Below are 5,140 nucleotides of genomic sequence, written 5' to 3' on the forward strand. Positions count from 1 at the left end.
ACATCACCTGAACACGCAGGGAGAGGTGGGAAGGAGTCACCTAACCTGCAGTGAGGCCCTGGAAAGGCAGCAGCTCTTGTTCTATTCCTGCTGCAAACAGGACCAGCGTGGAGAGCTGGGGCAACCCCCGGCGATGCTTTCAAAGTCCGAGAGTTATATAGGAAAATTATGGGATGTGAAATAAAATACTAGGTGATCGATGAAAAACATACGTTTATTGAGATGTAACAGTCAATTGCATGGCTGTTAAAACAGCTATAACTGCGTATTAAATAATCAGTTCAGCTGGTATTTATTTAATAGGATCGCAGCCTATTAAACCTGAATTAAGTACAGAGTTAAGTGTCTCTGGGACACACAGCTGAAAATGGTGCCAGGAACATTTTATGTTGCCTGAAACCCTTTGTGGAAAACTCCCACAAACATGGACTCTGCTGAACTATCCTTTGCTTGATGGGGGAAATAAAAGATGAGATTTTAAATTTTGACCTGGACAGGTGGAGAAATACCTGCAGCTGTCACCTAGACCCAGACTTAATGTAGATGCTTAACTTCTTCAGAACAAAAATATTTGAGTGACTTTTTGGAACTGTTCCTTCCCAGATTTTTGTACGGTTTATTTTGCTTTACTTGCACATCTTTGCTCCCCTGATTGCCTGACACTTATGCAGTTATTCACACCAGCACAACGTGAGAGTCCAAAGAAAATGTAAAATGCTGCTAAATCAACACGGGATTTGCTCTGACCTGGCTGGGTTTACAAACGGGAGGTGTGGATAAGGAGCGGCTCACGCCCTGGAAATGCCAGGTCGGAGTACCCGAGGGGATGTAGAGTCCTCAATCCCCAACAACTTCCTTTTTTGTTTCCACCAGCTCCCGGGGATTTGTGCCCATCTCCTGGGCCTGGGCCATCACTGGGGTTTGCTCCATGAGTATTCCAGTGATGCTCTGGATTCAGCTGGTGCCAAACACCTCGGAGCAGGCACGCAGCAATACCTGGGGTGAAACTTATATCTGTTGCTTTGTGGAATTGCTGCTAAACCTATCCTGGGTTTGAGTCAAATTTTCCCATTTTTGCTAATTTTATGCCTCTTCTTTCTATTTTTAGTGACAAATGAAACCAACGGTAGACTCTTGTCTTTCAAAATAAATATCCAGACCGAATGCCACGTAAACTGCATATGGTGTGTGTTATAGATTTATTTTCATGAGAGCTTGCAAAGAAAAACTGCTGAAGTCAGGGCAGACCCTCACTCACTAACCCTCGATGCCAGGGCAGTCTGTGGTGTTTTATGTGCCAATTATTTGTGTTTCTTTTACAGGACTTTGACTTTCCCCAGCTTCCTGAGCCAAACACAGTCTCAAGCTACGTCAGGGAAGATATAGGTTGGATATTAGGAAAAAAATTTTCACTGAAAGAATAATAGAGCCCTGGAATGTTCTTCCCAGGGAGGTGGTAGAATCACCATCTCTGGATGTGTATAAAAACAGACTGAACGTGGCACTTGGTGCTCTAATCTAGTTGAGGTGTTAGGATACAGGTTGGACTCGATGATCTTAGAGCTCTCTTCCAACCCCATTATTCTGTGATTCTGTAATATGTCATTTCACCATTCCCGGGGTGTGGAAGCGCAGTGGAGAGCTGATGGCAATTTATCGTCCCCATCAGAGATGCATTCCCCAAGCGGAGAGGAGGCGATGATGCTGCCTCCCAAAATCCCCCCTGCTTACAGCAGGGGCAGAAAGCAGCCGGGATGGGGCAGATCCCGGCTCCTGCGGAACCCGAATGCCTCTGTCCAATGAATGTCTCTGTGCAATGCCCCTTCCCCTCCCTCCCTCCGGCTAATTATCCCGTGCTTAATAATCCCGGACAAAACCGCGCTGCACCTGCACGGCCCCGGCGAGCACAATGCCGACAAAGCGGCGTGGCAGGGACCCCACCGCCAGCACCGCTTGGAAAAAGGATGAGAGAAAAGGGAGGGGGAAAAAGGGGAAAAAAAATAAAAGAGGAGGAGGAGGAGATTCGCTCGCTTGGACTTTTTCACTATTGGAGAGAATGGGTGAAAGGCGCACAAAAGCGCCTTAATAAAGGGGAGAGGGAGAACAAGGCGGAGGGGAAGTGCAGGGCAGGCTGAAAGGAAGGAGGGCTTTCCAGGTTGTATTGTTCCCTCCGGGATCCTTGCTCAGCGTCTCAAAGGCCGTCGATGACATCAAGTTGATTGGTTTTGCCGCAGCCTTGAAAGCAGGCTGGAGGATCAATGTGTCCCTCTTCCACCCGGGACCCACTTGTTAGGGTCTCACTCACAAAGCGGGCAGCTCTGCTTTGATGTGGTGCTGGATGGACGGGACCCACTTGTTAGCGGCACAAAACGGGTCTCACTCACAAAGCGGGCAGCTCTGCTTTGATGTGGTGCTGGATGGCCCCTTCACCTGTTCCTTCCCTTGGGAGGAACTGGGCGAGGTATTTTTTGTCTGCCTTTTTGGCCAAGTTCTTCCTAAAAATCGCTGCAGTTCAGCAATAGGTGACGCTATGATTTTTTTTTTCCTAAATACAAAAAAAATATCCAATGAGAAGAATAGAAATAATTTTTTACTTTCCATCCAGAAGTGTAGACTTGTTCCTCCCTGGTCCATGCTTATATAAAGGAAACCTGATGTAGAACCTGTGTTTTTTACAGATGGGTTGAATGACCATTTGGCTCAATTTTAGGGCACAACTCTTAGAAAATGCTGCTCCTTGCCATAAATTGTGTTTTTTGTGCCAGGTGGGGAGATTCAGGCTCCCAGGCTGATGCAGGGCAGCTCAGAGGGAGCAAGGTGGGGTGCATTGCTCACAGTCACCCAAGGGACAACCTGACTGCCACAATTTTTTGTGTGACTGGTGAGCTGTGCTGCAGGAGGGGAACCAGAGAGGGCATGGTTAAATATCTTTCCTGAGATTGCTGAAAGAGTGAGTGTTGAGGATGGCCACAGATCTCCGGAGATTCTTACTTCCAGGCCGGTGTGGCTGTATCTTTAGTCATCTTTTCTTGTTATTATCTCTATGGGATGGAAATCATGGAGCCCACAGAGCCCAGATGAGGTCCCAGATCTGCTGTGCAAGGCATTTCTCCTCAGCTGAGTTAGCACTCCCTGACCCACAGTTTGGTGCAGAATTCCTGAGGGAGATCACACAGGGGAGAGTCTGTTCCCTGTGAATGAGCTCACTGATGTCAGGATTCACTGCTGTGTGTGCTGGGCAGGTCTGGGACACCCTGAGCACGCCCACATCCCCTTCACAGCATCCCCAGGAATGCCAGGCATGGTGCACACAGGCAGGTTGTGACTGACCAGTCGTGGGGTGATGCTGTCAGTGGGCTCTGGCATCTGGGACTGCAGGGCAGTCAATTAGGAGATTGCTCACAAGAGCACAGCACAGTCATTAAGGGCTTCAGGCATAACGTGGCTGGTCTCAAAACACGAGCAGAATACAGTCAGGCTTAAATAGGAGAGTGATCAGAAGGTCAGGCCCAACAAGAATCCCTAGGAGTCTAATATGCTGGACATAAATTAGTATCATTAGCTCAAACACCTCAAAATGGGAAGTAAATTACTTCAGACACTCCAGACAGATGGTATCCATGCACCAGGCAGAGAGCCCATCTCCCAGAGCAATGCCAGTCCCTCCCTCTCCTGTGGGCTGGATAGCAGCAGGGAGATGGGAGATGTGAATTCCCTGAACCTCAGGGAAGGGAAGGGGCAAAGAAAAGCGATATTCTCCTGGGAACAGATAATTTTTCTGGAAGTACTGCTTCAATTCATCCAGAACATGAGCAGCAGAGAGAAAAACTGGTTCACTAACCCAGTCTCCTGCTGCGTTCTCCTACAGTGATAAAAATATGGCTGGAAAATGTCTGTACTGTTTATTACTTTGAAGTCAAATGTGCGCCGGTTATTTTCAGAAACAAGGGAGCAGAAATGCTTTTCTGGCTGGCTCTGAGCTGCAAGGTCATGTGACAAATTCCCCTTTCCCTGTCCCCCTGCTTTTGTACACACATGGAAACGCCGACATGGATGTTTTCACTATATGTGTTCAAAGTAGACCAGACCTTGGTGTGCTGTTTGGAGATGTGTGGCACGGGAATAAATCACAGAGGACAGCAAGGGTGGAACGTGTGCTGCTGCCTGGCAGCTTGGTTTGCTCAGGGCTGAACAACTGGGCAAGACACGGCCTGGAAGAGACAGGTGGATGCAGACCATCCATGTGAGCCCGTGGGTTTGAGAGGAGATTTAAAGGGTGTTCAGGGATGGGCAGCACAATGCTGACAGCTTGAAGCTGGGAAGAAGGTTCATGGCAAGGAGAGGGGAGAAGAAAGCTGTTTTCTCTGGTTTTCATGGCTACAAGGTTTAAGAGGGGCTGCAGGCTTGGAGGGCTTTATGGAAGTGGTTGACAGAGGACACAGAAAACACCTGGGCCAGCCCTCTGCCTCCTACAACCACTTGAAAGTGTCCCAGGACATCAGTTCCAAACAGCCAAGCAAAGTAATTCCAGACTTTAAAGAAAGCACGAGGTTAAAGAAGATTATGGAGCTCTTTTGTTTCCTGTCGGGTAGCTGCTATTTGCTTTCTGACCCTTGTGATTAGATAAAAGGAAGAAAGCCCTTGAAAAGGTGACTTAGGTGTACTCAGGGCCATGGAAATTAGAGCTGCTGTTCTGACAAGCATGAGATGCTGGAGCTGGTGCTTAGCAGAGGGCACCAGGCACTAATCCCCCACCTGATGCCAACAAGAGCAAGGCAGCTCTGCCTGGGGCACCCCACAATTCCCAGATCTCCACCTTTCCCTGCCCGTGACATGGGGGCAAGGCTAATTGCATGGCCCCGGTGCTGGAGAGCAGCTACGAGCACTGCCTGCTCATTACACTCATTACCATCATCCCTGCCTTTCCAGACGGGATGGATGGACAGCCCCACTGCCTCCAGAGGGTTTTGTGCACAGATAGAGAGGAGAGCAGGAACGGGGAGGAGAGCAGGGCCTGGGGTTGTCTTGATCGAGTGTTAATGGGTCCCAACTGGGAGATAGGCTCAGCTGGGTGCCAATTACCCTAATTGATAAGAAGCTCTGATGGGAGCCTTGGAGGAAGCTGGCTCCTCACCGAACT

Source organism: Passer montanus, unplaced genomic scaffold (genome assembly GCF_014805655.1).
Source record: "Passer montanus isolate IOZ18808 unplaced genomic scaffold, ASM1480565v1 scaffold5, whole genome shotgun sequence".
Classification (NCBI taxonomy): domain Eukaryota; kingdom Metazoa; phylum Chordata; class Aves; order Passeriformes; family Passeridae; genus Passer; species Passer montanus.